General features: G+C 47.3%; 5 non-coding genes across 5 annotated transcripts; 4 read left to right on the forward strand and 1 right to left on the reverse strand.

Moving 5' to 3' along the window:
• Positions 1-8,525: 8,525 nt before the first annotated feature.
• Positions 8,526-8,596, reverse strand: TRNAG-UCC (transfer RNA glycine (anticodon UCC)). Its single transcript has one exon. It is a non-coding gene; the product is annotated as a tRNA-Gly (tRNA).
• A 171-nt stretch (positions 8,597-8,767) lies between these two features.
• Positions 8,768-8,841, forward strand: TRNAN-GUU (transfer RNA asparagine (anticodon GUU)). Its single transcript has one exon. It is a non-coding gene; the product is annotated as a tRNA-Asn (tRNA).
• Positions 8,842-9,085: 244 nt separating this feature from the next.
• On the forward strand, positions 9,086-9,158 carry TRNAV-CAC (transfer RNA valine (anticodon CAC)). The gene has a single exon. It is a non-coding gene; the product is annotated as a tRNA-Val (tRNA).
• A 407-nt stretch (positions 9,159-9,565) lies between these two features.
• Positions 9,566-9,637, forward strand: TRNAE-CUC (transfer RNA glutamic acid (anticodon CUC)). Its single transcript has one exon. It is a non-coding gene; the product is annotated as a tRNA-Glu (tRNA).
• Positions 9,638-10,981: 1,344 nt separating this feature from the next.
• TRNAS-GCU (transfer RNA serine (anticodon GCU)) lies at positions 10,982-11,063 on the forward strand. The gene has a single exon. It is a non-coding gene; the product is annotated as a tRNA-Ser (tRNA).
• Positions 11,064-16,409: the final 5,346 nt, after the last annotated feature.

The raw sequence follows: 16,409 nt of genomic DNA on the forward strand, positions 1-16,409 counted from the left end.
GATATTTCAAATAAATAAATAAAGTCGCTCGGATTCGGACAGATTTGGACTCCAATTGCACGGTACCAGTTTCAACTTGTCGTTCCTGAGGAAGTGGACAAGGCCATGTGAGCGGTGAGCGCCTCCACCTGTATATTGGACTCGTGTCCCTCCTGGCTGGTCTCGACCAGCAGGGAGGTGACACGTGGCTGGATCCAGACGATAGTTAACTCCTCTCTCCGGGAGGGTTCCTTCCCGCACCTCCTAAAGGATGCGGTGGTGAGACCCCTCCTGAAGAAACCTTCTCTGGATCCAGCCATTTTGAGTAACTATCGTCCAGTCTCCAACCTCCCCTTTGTTGGGAAGGTTGTTGAGAAAGTGGTGGCCTTTCAACTCCGACGGTCCTTGGATGAAACCGATTATCTGGATTCCTTTCAGTCCGGTTTCAGGCCTGGTTACAGCACGGAAACTCCTTTGGTTGCGCTGATCGATGATCTCTGGCGAGCCAGGGATAGGGGTCACTTCTCTATCCTTGTGCTTCTTGACCTCTCAGTGGCCTTCGATACCATCGACCATGGTATCCTTCTGCGATGGTTGCGGGAGGTGGGAGTGGGAGGCACCATCCTTTTGTGGTTCTCCTCACTCTCGGACAGGTTGCAGTTGATGTTGGTCGGAGGGCAGAGATCGACCCCTAGGCCCCTCAATTACGGGGTGCCGCAGGGTTCGGTCCTGTCCCCCCTCCTATTTAACATCTACATGAAGCCGCTGGGTGAGATACGCCGGCACGGGATTAAGTTGAGTTGAGTTTATTATATTTCTATGCCGCCCTATTCCCCGGAGGGACTCAGGGTGGCTCACAACCAAGTCGGGGGTAGGGGTGGGGTACAAATAAGAAAAAAGAACACGAACAAAACAATACCACAATTTAAAACACTCAACAACCATACCATTCGAGGGGGGACAAAAACTCATTAGCCCCAGGCCTGTCGGAACAGCCAGGTTTTAAGGGCTTTGCGGAAGGCCTGGAGGGTGGTGAGGGTCTGAATCTCCACGGGGAGCTCGTTCCAAAGGGCCAGAGCAGCCACAGAAAAGGCCCTCCTCCGGGTGTTCGCCAATTGGCATTGGCCAGTGGGTGGAATTCGGAGGAGGCCTAATCTGTGGAATCTAATCGGTCTATTGGAGGTAATTGGCAGTAGGCAGTCTCTCAAGTACCCAGGTCAAATACCATCAATATGTGGACGATACATAATTGTATCTGTCTGCCCCGTGCCAACTCAGTGAAGCGGTAGAAGTGATGTGCCAGTGCCTGGAGGCTGTCAGGGTCTGGATGGGAACGAACAAGCTTGCGCTCAATCCCGACAAGACCGAGTGGCTATTGATGCTCCCTCCCAAAGATGGTCCAGCTATTCCTCTCAGCCTGGGGGGTGAAATTATACGCCCCTCAGAGAGGGTGCACAATTTTGGAGTCCTCCCGGATCCACAGCTGACTCTAGAACATCATCTGTCGACTGTGACCAGGGGACCTTTGCCCAGGTTCGCCTGGTGCACCAATTGTGACCCTATCTGGACCGGGAGGCCCTTCGGATAGTTACTCACGCCCTCGTCACCTCAAGACTGGACTACTGTAACGCGCTCTACATGGGGCTGCCCTTGAAGAATGTTCGAAGACTTCAGTTTGTCCAGAATGCAGCCGCGCGAGCAATTGTGGGTGCACCTCGGTACCCCCACGTTACACCTATCCTCCGCGAGCTGCACTGGCTGCCCATTGGTCTCCGGACACGCTTCAAGGTGCTAGTCGTTACTTTTAAAGCCCTGCATGGTATCAGATCTGGGTACCTGCAGTCACCTCCCAAAGACCTATTAGATCCCACAGACTGGGCCTCCTCCAAATTCCATCTTCTGGCCAATGTCGGCTGGCGACTCCCCGCGGGAGGGCCTTCTCTGTGGCTGCTCCGACCCTCTGGGATCGATCTCCCCATTGAGATCCGGACCCTTACTACCCTTCCGGCCTTCCACAAAGCAATTAAGACCTGGCTGTTCCGGCAGGCCTGGGGCTATTGAATTATCCAGCCCCATCCGAGGTTCGACTGTTGTATTTTAAATTGCTTTCTATTTTTATTTTTGTACCCCCTCCCCTTATTGTTAGCTGCCCTGAGTCTTCCGGGAATAAATCAAATCAAATACCAAACCTACTTCGATATGCCCACATAAATTACCTTTCTAATCCAGATCAGAACAAGATGAATCCTAAATCATAATTGCGGTTTTGCTAAGTAGGAATTTGCAAAGATAAAGTAACAATGGAGATAATAGAAATTAACTGCCCTGTCAGCAATGCGTCCTGCCTATTAGTTAATTAATGCAATATTAATAATTACCCAATTGTTTGGTTGAACTCCATCTGAACAATATATCCATGCTGTGTCTAAGGTAGAGAAAAGTTGATCGGCATTTCTCCCTTCAGACCAGAATTGAATTGAATTGAATTGAATTTTATTATTTATATGCCGCCCTTCTCTGGGAGGACTCAGGGCGGCGAACAATTCAAAAGAGGGAAAAGGGGAATATAAAAACGAAATACAAATAATTAAAATAAGCAAGAGTCGCACAGCCATACAAGTCGAGAGGGGAGGGAACTCATCACCCCCACGCCTGCCGGCAAAGCCAGGCTTTGACGGCTTTTCGGAAGGCCTGGAGAGAGGTGAGGGTCCGAATCCCTGCGGGGAGCTCATTCCAGAGGGCCAGCGCTGCCACAGAGAAGGCCCTACTCCGGGTAGTAGCCAGATGGCATTGGCTAGTAGATGGAACCCGGAGGAGGCCAACCCTGTGAGATCTAATGGGTCTGTGGGAGGTAATTGGCAGCAGGCGGTCTCTCAAGTACCCAGATCCAATACCGTGAAGGGCTTTATAAGTTACGACTAGCACCTTGAAGCGTATCCGGAGACTGATCGGTAACCAGTGCAGCTCGCGGAGGATAGGTGTAACGTGGGTGTACCGAGTTGCACCCACAATCACTCGCCCGGCTGCGTTCTGGACGAGTTGAAGTCTCTGAATACTCTTCAAGGGCTGCCCCATGTAGAGCGCATTGCAGTAGTCCAGTCTTGAGGTCACGAGGGCGTGAGTGACTGTTGCGAGCGCCTCCCGGTCCAGGGATTTTTGGAACCCGGGGAAATAGGACAATCGTTCCAGGAATGGTGGTAGATATCTCCATATTGGAAAGTGCTGCAATTTTTACACAGGAGTTTCTATTTCATGGGGATGAAAGTAACTAAATTTGAACTGGGAACTTATCACAGAATCCTCACCACAAACCTTTAAAATGTATGGAAGAACCTTCAGACGAAGAACTCTGGAAAGGAACTATGATGTAAAAGTCCTACAAAAGGACATGCAAATGCTTCTCCAGCAAAAGTCCCAAATTCTGGTTTTCTCTGGAGTGGTCAGGACCCAGACAAAGGCTAAAATAGATTTTGATTTTTACATTTACCTAAAACCTGAGATTAAACTAACTAAATAGTGTTAACTTGATTATTTTTGAGTCATATATTTAATGAACTTTGGGTTGATTGCAAATTACAAGCATGAGATGTTTGGAGGGGTCTACTTGAGGGTTTTGGATTCTCATGCTAGCTTGAAACAGCCATCTAACAGAAGACTTAAGTGGAGAAGTTGAGAGGAAACTAATTTGCTCAAAGACCTAAATTTACAGCAGGAGATAAAGAGCCCCAAGTCTCAGATCCGACCTTGGTACCCTCAATGACACCGTCCTCATATCTGATGCCAGGGTTCTCTTTGACTTTCATAGCTTCCATTCCAGGGGTGTCAAACTCAATTTCATTGAGGGCCACAGCAGGGTTGTGTTTGACCAGGGGTGGGGTGGACATGGCAAGGGTGGGCATGTACAGCTCAAAGCCACACGTGTGAGGGACGTCTATGGCGGTCCAAGCTCCCTGCCAATGAAAATGGGCTCCCGAGCTCTGTTTTTGGCTGCGACTGCCTCCTGCAATCCTCTACCAGCCAAAATGGAGCTTGAGCTCTGTTTTCTTTGGCAGAGGCACCGTATGCCAGTCCGCTGTTTCTTTTTTCTTTTTCTTTTAATGTTTCTTTTTTTCCCTATTTTTTTTTTGTTACATAGACAACACATACACACAACAATGGAAAAACAAAAACAAAAAAGAAAGAAAAAAAACAAAAAAAGAAAAGAAAACCATCATCACATACAGCATGTCGTTTGGTTACAGGTGTTTTAACATCTATATTCTCGAATAATATTTAGCATCTCAGACTTTTCATCCGCTGTTTCCAGGGCGGCATCGTGGGCCAGATTTAAGTATCCCGTTGCCTGGATCTGGGCCCCCGGCCTTGAGTTTGACACCATTTTCCATTTGAACTCATGGCCCTTTTTCTCCCACTGGGATGAAAACATTGTCTGGCAGATCCCAGAAAGGTCAAAGGTGAAAGAAGGTACACATAAGCCGGAACTCGAACCCAGGTTGCAAGATTGGGAACCATGTCTGATGACCCCTATATCCATGGCCCAGTTATTTGAGATTCTGTCTTAAATTCTACTCCTTCATTCTTTTCCCTGCCTCCGAGATCTGGATGAGCACAAAACACTAAGGAATAATGTGCCTTTAGCCCATCTGTTGCTGCAGGAACCAGGCTGGGAGGGAGGGCAGAATATATGGGTAGGGTGGTTGGAAGCGATCCATATCTATGGTGCAGTGGTTATCAGACTTCGTGAATGCGCAAAAGTTCCCTGGATTTTAAACCAAAGCAGAAAGAGATCTTTTCTCTGCATTGCAGCCATTCGAAGCTCCAAGCAAGTACAGGAAATAGCCGGCTTCTAATCCAATCTGGAAAAGGAGGCCCCAGAATTTCCTCATTCCGAGAGAGCTTCCAAGCTGATACATTTTTGGGTGAGGGTGGGGCTTTCCTCGTCCCATGCTTGATGTGGTGGTGGTGAGGGCTCTTCCAACTTGATGGAGGCTCTGGGCATCAAGTTGGCCACTTTCCTCTGGGATGTTGGAGAAAGTGTATAAGCTTCTCTGTCAGGGTTCCAAGTAACACCCCAACAAAATAAGACTTCAAGGCCTGAAGTTCCTCAACGTTCCATTTTATCAGAGATGTCATATTGGCACATCTGGGAAATCCCAAATCTGAAATATTCCAGACTTTCCCCACCCAAATGAAAGTTCAAGTCCCTGCCGAGCACCCACGTGTTCCAAACAGTCACCATCCTAACTGGAGATGCCTCCTAGTCCCGCTACTTGAGGTGCAGGGCAAGATGTCCTTGACTCTCTGAGAAAGAAATGTTATTTTGACTATATATCTCTCCCATACGCCATATAATTTCCCCCCTTCCATTTTCCCACAGCATTAAGTGTGGCAGGCCGGAAGGCCCAGTGCAAAAGGTGGCTTCCAGGCCTGGCACTCTCGTCCTCTAGGGCACCAGGGAGATGCCATGTGCAGCAAGTCAGCTGGAAGGTAGCAAGCCTAACAACCTTGACATTGATGGGTGCTGTGAGAAGGTTTTGAGGAAGCGTCTCCACCCCTCCTGGCGCCTCTGCCTGAAAACCTGGGTGGGTGGGGGAGGGGGTCTCTCTGCAGGCCACCAACATTTGGGGGTTTTCCAAGCAGGGAGAAAGTGAAAGTCTCAAAGGAAGGGACACTCCTGCTTTCTTGCCAACCTTCCCACTTGCAGAACCCGAGGCTGGAGCTGATGCTCCACCCAAGAAGAAGCTGGAGAGACAAAAGCCACCTTGTCCTTCCCTGGTGGTCTAGTGGTCAGGATTCAGCGCTTTCACCCGGGTTCGGGTTCGATTCCCGGCCAGGGAAAGCTTTTGCTTCCAAACCATCCAACATCCTGCAGGTGGAATTTTCAGGGAGGCTCATTTTCATGGCAAGATAGGCTGAATCGGCCAGGAAATTCCCCTGGCTTCCCTTTCTCTTGCCTCCCTATCCCTCTCCACCCTCCGGTCCTCTGGTGGGATTGACAAGGTCTCCATGCAACCAGCCTCCCTTGGACCTTCAGGAAAGGCAGATGATGACTGCAGGGATTCCCAAAGCTGCTTTTTTCAGGAGGCAACTGGACTTCCTTGTTTTCCTCTGAAGACATTTCGCTTTTCCTCCAAGAAGCTGACACACAAACAAATAGACTTTAAACCAGAGGTCTTTTTATTGGGGATCATACCAGAAACCTACAACAAAGACTTAAAATATCTGATTGCAAATGTGTTAACAGCAGCCAGATTTCTATTTGCAAAAAACTGGAAAAACGAAACAATACCAAAACAGGAAGAAGTTATCCGAAAAATAATGGACTGTGCTGAAATGAGTAAATTGACATTTGAAATCAGAGAGCAAGAGGATGAGCAATTTTATAAGATATGGGATTTTTGTCTTTTTTCCATTTTTTTTTAAACCCTAGGTTATTGTGGTGTCTATTAAATATACAACAGAGAGATACGGGATGTGTGTATGGGGGGAAACGTAGTAGGGATGCACCTGTAATCAAATGACATATTGTATGGGATGATGGTTTTCTTTTTGGTTTTTTTTGTGTGTGGGGGGGTTTCCTTTTCCCTTTGCCTTTTTTTTCTATTGTTATGTGATTATGTTGTCTATGTAATAAAAAATAAAATTATAATAAAAAAAAAGCTTCTTCAGCTCTGATTGGATGGTGGGGAATGGAAGGATTGTTATTCCTTGCAGACAGTTGATAAATGGGTTTAAGGGTTTATACTCCTTGCAGACCTGAATGACTGAGAATCTCCACATACTCCACAGTGGCTTCATCTACATTAAGCCACTGGGTGAGATCATTCCCTGCCATCCAGTCAGAGTTGAAGAAGCTTCTTGGAGGAAAAGCGAAAAGTCTTCAGAGAAAAACAAGGAAGTCCAGTTGCCTCCTGAAAAAAGCAGCTTTGGGATAACCATGACCTGGATGATTGAGAATCACCATAGACAACTGCAGAAATTGCAAGAGACTCAGAAGGTAAAAAGCTGCCTATGATCCACTGGGGGGGGGGACAGGTGGGTGTCAGCACTTTAAGTAGGTTGAGGTGGAATGGTATTGTGGCCCAGCAGGAGCCGTTGGAGCTGCCACCAGACTCCGACAGCAAGGGGCCCTATGAGTAAGCTCTGGAGGACCCTGGACAGGATTCCAACTCTGAGCAGGGCGCAGAGAGACTGGTTGGCCACCAGGAGGCGCCTGAACCTTGGACCAATGGGGAGGAGACAAGAGAGAGTGATCCAGAAGCCAGCAGTGAGTTGTTCCTGGATGCCCGGAATCGAAGAGCTAATAGGCGTCAGGAACAGTTGTGCAAGTACAGGAGGTAATTGCACTCAGCTGGTGGTCATTAGGCTCCTCTCCAGACTATAAAAAGGCTGCTTGTGCACACGCCCCTCTTGCAGAAGTCAATTAATGTCGGAGAACATTATGGTGAGCTTGGCAGGCTGCATTGCTGCCAAGCCTTATCCCTGCTGGATTGCTGCCCAAGCTTGTCTGTGCCGGTTTGCTGCCAAGGACCTGTCTGTCTGTTAATTAAATGCCATAACTTATCTTTGGCTTAGAGTGTGTGTTGGTGTGGGACAAGGGGGGTCAGAACAGGTATTTCTTAGCCACACAAAGAGTCATGGGGTCTGGCTGTTGAAAAGCTGCAGGTATCCTACCCTTTGTGGTGATGATGTTACCCATTCAGTCAAATCAGACTCTTAGCAATTCTATGGGCCACGTCTCTCCACATATTCCTATCTTGTACTTCTTTGAATTTTTCTATGCTGTGGCTAGTGTCAGTTCAAAGTTAGAATGGAATAATAGAGTTGGAAGGGACCTTGTAGAGGTCATCGTCCAACCCCCTGCTCAAGCAGAAGACCCTACACCATTTCTAACAGATGTCAGTCCAGCCTCTTCTTGAAAGCCTCCAGTGATGGAGCACCCACAATTCTGAAGGCAAACTGTTCCATTGGTTGATTGTTCCCACTGTCAGAATATTTCTCCTTGTTTTTAGGTTGAAGCTCTCCTCAATCAGTCTCCAACAATTATTCCTTGCCTGGCCTTCAGGTGCTTTGAAAATTAGGTTGACAACTCAGCTTTGATGGTGTCCAGCCACAGTGCTCTCCGATAGCCTGGTTTCCTTTTGCCAGTAACTCTTCCAAACGTAACAACTTTGTCTGGTGAATTGTCCTTCAGGACATGGCGAAAGTGGATGAGTCACAGTTTCATGATTTGGGCTTTTAGTGACGTGTCTGATGTGATGCACTCCAACCTTCCCTTTGTATGATGGCTGGGTGGCAAAAGGGCTGAACTGTGACTGCCCTATGCTCCCTATGCCTGAACTCGAATCGCACCCCCATTGGCAAGAATGGGGATCTCAGGATATTATTTCTACATTTGTCATTCCTGCTGAAAATGCAACATGAGGTCCATGGCAGCCACCAAGAACGTGGCTCTTTTTCTCTCAATGAAAACAGAATCCGGGATCAAAACTTCATCTGGTGATGCTGCCTGTACATCCTAGAAGAGCAAAAGGAAGGAGGAGTCATGCGCCAGCCGGGACTCGAACCCGGGTCGCAAGGTTGGAAACCCTGCATGATGCCCCTACACCACTGGCACAGCTGTTGAGAGTCTGTCTCAAGAGAAGCAATATTTACATCCAGGGTTTCCTCATCTGATGGCGGGAGAGAGGAACACGCTGGATCTGGTGACCAAGGTATCTTACTGCTGTCTAGCCAGCCCAGCTATGGATGCTCAAGTGGAGAGAGACGAGAGGGAGGCCTGTGCCAGGTCTCTGTGGCGCAATGGGTTAGCGCGTCTGGCTGTTAACCAGAAGGATGGTGGTTCGAGCCCACCCAGGGACGGCCTGCTTGATGAGTTGACCAGTAATAGATGGAGGTTACAGAATGTTTATCTATTGGGTTCTTTATCTTAGAACTGCAGACACCACTTTTTCTACTATTTTCTGCCAGATTTTAATATTTAGCCATCTGCTTCATGAGCTCTGTGCTCTGGAGGGGCATAACAATCCTTTAACCTATCCTATTGTGGAAATAACAGTCTGGAATAAAGATATAGGCATACCAGTTGAGCACACTCATACCTCTGGTTTCTGTAGTGTAGTGGTTATCACATTTGCCTCACACGCAAAAGGTCCCTGGTTCGAAACCAGGCAGAAACACATCTTTTGCTCAGCACCACAGCCATTCCGAGATCCAAATAAGTGTGGGAAATACCACACACACACAAACATATACAAAGAACCAGAAGCACCCATTTTCTTTTCTCCCTTATCCAAAAGGGAATGAGGAAGCAGAGGATGCTTTTAAGCCATTGACCAAAGAAGATTAATTGTCCTGAGCCAAAAACTAGAGAATAAAGGTCTTAACAGTTTTATGGCTTCACATTCCGCAGAGGTAAAGAAAAGGAGAGAGGATGCCAAAGCCTCCATCTCTGTGGCAGGAGATGCTTCCGTTGCATCAATCCAGCCCTTACAGTGTGAGACTCCCTTCACTTGGAACCTTTCCTGCTGTCGGAGTTGATATCCCTTCCAAGGAGAAGCTGGAGGGATGGCAGCCACTTTGTCCTTCCCTGGTGGTCTAGTCGTCAGGATTTGGCGCTCTCACCACCACGGCCCGGGTTCGATTCCCGGCTAGGGAAAGCTTTTGCTTCCAACCTATCCACCATTCTGCAGCTGGAATTTTCAGAAGGTTCATTTTCATAGGAAAGTAACCTGAACTGGCCAGAAAATTGTCTTGTGTCTGACTTTCATTCCTCCACATTTTTTTTCTTTCTTCCCATCCTATCTCATTCCAGCCTCTGGTCATCCTATGAGGCTTGATAGAGTCTCCATCCAACCAGCCCTCCTTGGACTTCAAAGAAGGCAGGAATTGCAAGAGGCTTGGAGGGGGCAAAGCTGCCTATGGTCCACTTGGGGTAGAGAGATTGGCATCAGCTCTTCAAGGCAGCTGAGGGGAACTCTGGAGCCCAAGGGGTCAAGGGGTCCGGCTGTTGACCAGAAGAGGAGGGGTTGTTTTGAGTTCACCCAAAAACATCCAGAGTTTCTCTTTTCCCATCTGATGGTGGGAGAGAGGAAGACACTTGATCTGGGGACCAAGGTATCTTATTGCTGTCTAGCCAGCCCAGCTATGGATGCTCAAGTGGAGAGAGCCGAGAGGACCTATGCCAGATCTCTGTGGCACAATGGGTTAGCGTGTCTGGCTGTTAACCAGAAGGATGGTGGTTCGAGCCCACCCAGGGACGGCCTCCTTGATGGTATGATTCAGAACAAATTCAGAGGTTGAATGCTGCACCAACTTTTCATCTGGAGGCTTCAATTCTCACTTACTTGATCGTTTTTTCTCACTAAATATTTAGCTGTCATTTGTATTTATTTTTTTTACCTTCCAGAGTTCAGGACCAAAGGCAGATCTCTTCATAATCAGTGTCTAAGGTGAAAGGGGGAGGGATCTCCCCACGTGTCCTGAGTTACTTCTTTGGGATGGAGAAGTGCTGGAATGGCGTAAAGCAATCCGAAGCGGTCCTCAGTTGGAGCTCTCCAGGGTCCTGAAATAGCTGCTTGTGGAAAAGATTAGGTCACCTGCAGGTTACTTCTAGGAAGGCAAAAGGGGGGAGGGGGAGGAGGAGGAGGAGCTGCAGATGATACTCAGATCTGACACACAACTTACAAACGTAACAATAATGCCTGAGCAGTTGCTGACATCCTTTGCCAACCAAGTAAGATAAGCAGGCTGGCTGAAAAGCAGAACCATTAAACGTAGAGGGGCTTTGGCACCGGAGGCCAAGAGATGTTAGAGTTAGGGTTAACCAGAGGGGATGGAGAGGGAGCCCCATCTGTCCTGCAGCAGCTGCTACACCTGACAGAGAGACGAGGTGAGGCCTCTGACTGTCTCTGTGGCTCAATAGGTTACCCTGTCTGGCTGTTAACCAGAAGGATAGTGGTTCGAGCCCACCCAGGGACGGCTGTGGGTGCCCCATCCCCTTGACGAGGTGGCCGAGTGGTGAAGGTGATGGACTGCTAATCCATTGTGCTCTGCACGCGTGGGTTCAAATCCCACCCTCGTCGATGCCTTTTCCTTTTTGTTGCAGGATTTGGAGGTGAAAGGATTAGTCCCACTCTGCATATTGGAAGGGTGAAAAGCTGAGCTGAGTCCCTTTTTTTGCATTGTTTGTGCTCTTTCTTCTGGGAAAGTATTGTTCCATATTCTCATTTCTTTTATCACTTTATTCTGCCAATGGAATCCATCACCCCCCTATATTCTTATATTCTTAATGAATGCTTAATGAATCCGTCAGCGCCTGGCCTGAGTTTGCTGACATCTGGAAAACTTTTCTCACGCTTGAAATTTGGAGAGGAGCAGAAAAAGACTCCATTTCCTCTTCCTGCCTTCTTTCTCAGATCCAGACCATCAAGATCCAGAGATCCTATTACGGTCTCCTCCAGTTCTCCTTCTGCATCTCTAGGGACTGCAATCCTCAGCCACGAAGTGGAGAGATGAAGGCGGTGAAAGGCTGCAGTCTCCCTTCCCTCTTCCCATCCAAAGAGGTTTGCATCTTGCAAGTATCCCAGGAGATGAACTGTGTACATTCTAGTACATTCCTTGAAGGTGGACATATCTTCATACAATTGGTTATCTAATTACTCATATGACCTCTTCAATCAGGTTCCTTTCACTTTTTATCTTTTCCTGTAACCTAATGGTTTCTATTGATATACGGGATTGAACCAGTCAACTCTTTGATAAAAGGACTAAATTAGCACACCAGCAAAATGCAGGGGTATAGAAGACTTTTGAGTTTGTAAGATGACAGTTGACAAAGTTGACCACAGCCTATTTATTTTGTAAGATAGATAAATGTGGGATAGATAACACCACCACCAAATGGATTTGTAACCAGCTGACCAACTGCACTCAATGTGTGCAGTCCTCAATGCAACAAACAGTACATCTCGTGGAGGGAAGCATGCAGTGAGATACCTCAAGCTTCTGTCTCAGGCCCAGTCATCTTCCTAAACAAATTTTGAATGGGGGGATATCAGGAGAACTCATCAAATTTTCAGAAAAAGCCAACATTTTAGGTTAGAAGATAGGCTCAAGATTCAGAAGGATCTTGACAGGCTTAAACATAGGTTTCTATTCAAGAAAATGCAGTCCAGTGATGAGAAAAGTAAGGTTTACATTTAGGAAGGAAAAACAGAAATGTACAGGTATAGAATAAATCACATCTGGCACAACAACAGTAACTGCAAAATCCTCTGCAAATTTGATTAATTTCTGCTCTATTTCCTTGTCTTGTCCAGACCCCCTTGAAGTCCATTGACTTTTGTCTGACGGCAATTCACGTTGATCACTAGTCATTCAGATTCTTGTGTACAGGTGACATTAAATAAACTTGTGATACCTTTGAACTCTATCCTGGCTTCTGACGTCTTCTGACAGTTCATGCTGGTTTTAAAGTTTTTTATTCAAATATTGCTCATTGATGCCTCTGGATCAAACTGGTGAAAGGGCACCAATTACAAATATACAATAGCAAATATAAACTAGCAGAGTTGGAAGGGACCTTGGAGGTCTTCTGGTCCAACCCCCTGCCTAGGCAGGAAACCCTATGCCATTTCAGACAAATGGCTATCCAACATCTTCTTAAAGACTTCCAGTGTTGGGGCATTCACAACTTCTGGAGGCAACTTCTGTTCCACTGATTAATTGTTCTAACTGTCAGGAAATTTCTCCTAACTTGCTTCTCTCCTTGATTAGTTTCCACCCATTGCTTCTTGTTCTACCCTCAGGTGCCTTGGAAAATAGTTTGACTCCCTCTTCTTTGTGGCAACCCCTGAGATACTGGAACACTGCTATCATGTCTCCCCTAGTCCTTCTTTGCATTAAACTAGACATACCCAGTTCCTGCAACTGTTCTTCATATGTTTTAGTCTCCAGTCCCCTCATCATCTTTGTTGCTCTTCTCTGCACTCTTTCTAGAGTCTCCACATCTTTTCTACATCGTGGCAACTGAGCCACAATCAATCCAGCGTGTCCTCTGCTTGCCTCTTCTTCTTTGTCCCTTAGCCATTCCTACCATCATTGCCTCCTCCAGAGAATTTGCCCACATAACGTGGCCAAAGTATTTATGCCAGCATCTCGGCTCAGAGGCATCACTTCTTCTTCCATCAGCCATTCTTAGTGTCCAATCTCACACGCATACATCATTACAGAGAACCAAGAATTTCCACATTAAAAAGTGGAAAATTTAGCAATTGCTGCCTGCTGGGGAGCTGATCTCCTTTCTGGACAGGCAATGTTGGAGGCATCCTTTCCTCCTACTCCCAAAAGTGCTTTTCCAAAAGGCTGTATTCGCACCCAGCCCTCTCCTAGAAAAATGAAATATCCTAGGAAATATTGAAAAGGCAGAATATTATATTTCCCTGGATGTGAAAAGGGGGAAACAGGTTTTTAAAGACAAAGTAGCTCTCTGCAGCTTCCTGCCCCTTGTCAATGACCCATTAAAGCCTGAGCTAGTGTACTTTACATAATAAAGGAAGGATTCTCCTTCCAGAGAAACTCACCACATGGCATCTGGAAACTCCAACTTGGGACTCAAAATACAGCCTAGAGAGCTGCCCCTGCATGGCCCCATGGGAGCCTGAAAACAAATCAGGATCCATTTCTTACATAGGAACAGGAAAAACAGAGGTGGGGCTGAAAGGATTATAAAAAGCTCAGCAAGCCCCTTCCTCTTCTCTCCTTCTTCACCCAACATTGAAGCATGTGATCACCTTTTCTGTTCAGGAGTTCAGCCATGTGATCCTGTCCACCATTAAACCATCTTTCCAAGCAGCCTCCTTGTCTCCAGTGTCTTTTTCCCCCACTTGGAGCCGAACCCAGAAGGACATTTCTTCCAACAAGGCAACTGGATTTTCTTGGGTTTTTTTTTTCCTTTGAAAATCTTTCGCTTGGAAAATCTGTGAAAATCATCCCATAAGCTTCTTCAGTTCTTCTTGGACGAGAAGCGAAACGTTTTCAAAGAAAACCAAGAATTGTCTTTTGGAAAAGTATCTCTGGCACAACCACAACCTGAATGACTTTGAACCTCTGTGGACACTTTCCTTTGTAGAAAGCTAGCACCCACCCTTCCCCTGGAATAATGGAATATTTTAGGAAATATTAAAATCTGAATAATATTATATTTCCCCCAAAAGAGAGAGAGAAATCGTAAGGGAGACAGAAACTCGGAGCTTCAGCTTCCTTCCCCCAGCAGGTATTTGGTGCCCATGGAGAAGGACTGGCCCAGCCTTTCTACCAGACTTCAGCCTCAGGGTGATGGGATTAGCCCTCACTCAAGATCCAAACCAGGGCAAAGCCATTAAGACACTGTTGGAAGAAATGTCCTTCTGGGCTCGGCTCCAAGTGGGGAAAAAGACACTGGAGACATGGAGGCTGCTTGGAAAGATGGTTTAATGGTGGACAGGACCACATGGCTTGAGCCCTGAACAGAAAAGGTGATCGCATGCTTCAATGTTGGTGGAGAAGAGAAGGAAGGGAGAGAAGCTGAGTCCCTTGTTTTATGCCCTCTCTGGCCTTTGATCTTGAGCTTGTGTTCTGATTGGTTGTCAGACTCCCATGGGGCCATGCAGGGGCAACTCTCTTCTAGGCTGCGTTTTGAATCCAGGTTTGGTTGAGTTCTCAGATGCCCTGTGCTGAATTGGGTAAAGTGCCAATATTATCATGCCTTAATCCCATCTGCCTGGCGCTGAAGGGGAGAACTCTTTATTATGTAAAGGGACTGGCTTGGCCTTCTTAATGGTCCACTGACAAAAAGGGAAGGGGCAGGAAGCTGCAGGGAGAGTTACTTTGTAACATGTTTCTTCCTTTTCACATCCAGGGAAATATAATATTCTTTCAATATTTCCTAGGATATTTCATTTTTCTGGGAGAGGGCTGGGTGATAACTTCCTACAACACAATAAAAATTGCCCAAATACAACCTTTCAGAACACAAGACCCTTGATTATATCAGCAACCAAGCCTGGGACTCAAGACAGCCTACAAAGTTAGCTATAGTCCCGTGCATAGTCCCATGGGAGTCTGACAGCAGCCAACAAAATACATTTCTTGCACAGGAACAGGAAGCTCAAGGCCCAAGAGAGGGTATACATAACCCCCCCTCTCCACTCCATGTGGTCAACTGGCCAGGACCTCAAACCCATGTGGACTCGTTCATCAATAAACCATCTTTCCAATCAGCCTCCATGTTTCCAGTGTCTTTAACCCTGCTTGGAATTGAACCAGCTGGATATTTCTCTCAACGCCTTCTACTCTAATGCCCATCATTCCCAGAGCCCAATAGAACGTGATCTCTCATCAGCCCTTGCAGGGTCCTCTTGGCATTGCGCACACAGTCCACCAGGGGGCTCCCTCAGCAACCGTTGGAAAAGCCGGGGAGCACACAGACACCCACTCACCCCGCAGCTGCTTTCAGGAGGGAACTGAGCATGCGCTTGCCTCTTTTGCGAGCTCAAAGAGACACACGTGTTGCCCGGTGCATTTTCCCCCAGAAAAGTTTTGAAAGCGTTATCAGCCATTTCTCCAGTGTCCGATTCTGCTCCCCCTCGCTCTGCTTCCCTTAGGCTGAGCCTTTCCCGGAGTCCAAGAGGCTGCAAGGAAGCCTTGCACGGAGGGAGACCAAGACCTGACTCCGGAGTTCAGTAAGTGCGGGGGGGGGGGTTTCTTCCACGGGCTGGACTGTGCGCAGAGACACGCAAAACTTCATCAAGTTCGGAGTCCTGGAAAGTGGGGAGCCCCTTGTCCCATGTTCCCCTGCCGCCCCTGTGCAATGCATCCACGGGACAGGCAGGGAAGAAATCAAGAGCTACGGACTCGATGCGTTGCCTCCAGGAGGAAAATCAAGATGGCCCATTTACTTTCCATTTCCTTGGGGGGGGGGAACTGCTAGGCGTGGGGCGGAGCAGGGGGTCGGCTTTGCAAAGCAGGTTGGTGCCTCCAACTCCTGGACGATTTCCTGCAAATTTATTGGCCCCGTTTTCAAAAGGGCTTCCTCTTTTCTAAGCTGAGAGAAGCGACTGCCGAAGTCTCATTCGGCTTCAAGGTGGGCAAGGATTCGAACTCACTTTCCTGTTTCCCCGCTTTCCTCCACTGTCACCAGTTGGCTTTGCCAGAAAGGTTTACATGAACTGAGGTGGAAATGCAGGCTGGGATGCACCATTCACACTATATGCAGGTAGTCCTCAACTTGCAATCACCGTTGAGCCCAAAATTTCTGTTGCTTAGTGAAGCATTTGCTAAGTGAATTTTGTGCCATTCTTGTCACAGTTGTTAAGTGAATCAACATGTGTAAATAATATGGTTGTTAAATGAATCTGGCTTCCCCATTGACTTTGCTTGTCGAAAGATTG

The sequence above is a fragment of the Thamnophis sirtalis genome, unplaced genomic scaffold (assembly GCF_051295495.1).
Source record: "Thamnophis sirtalis isolate CommonGarterSnake01/CBP01778 unplaced genomic scaffold, rThaSir2_p1.2 scaffold_3, whole genome shotgun sequence".
In the NCBI taxonomy this organism is placed as follows: Eukaryota; Metazoa; Chordata; class Lepidosauria; order Squamata; family Natricidae; genus Thamnophis; species Thamnophis sirtalis.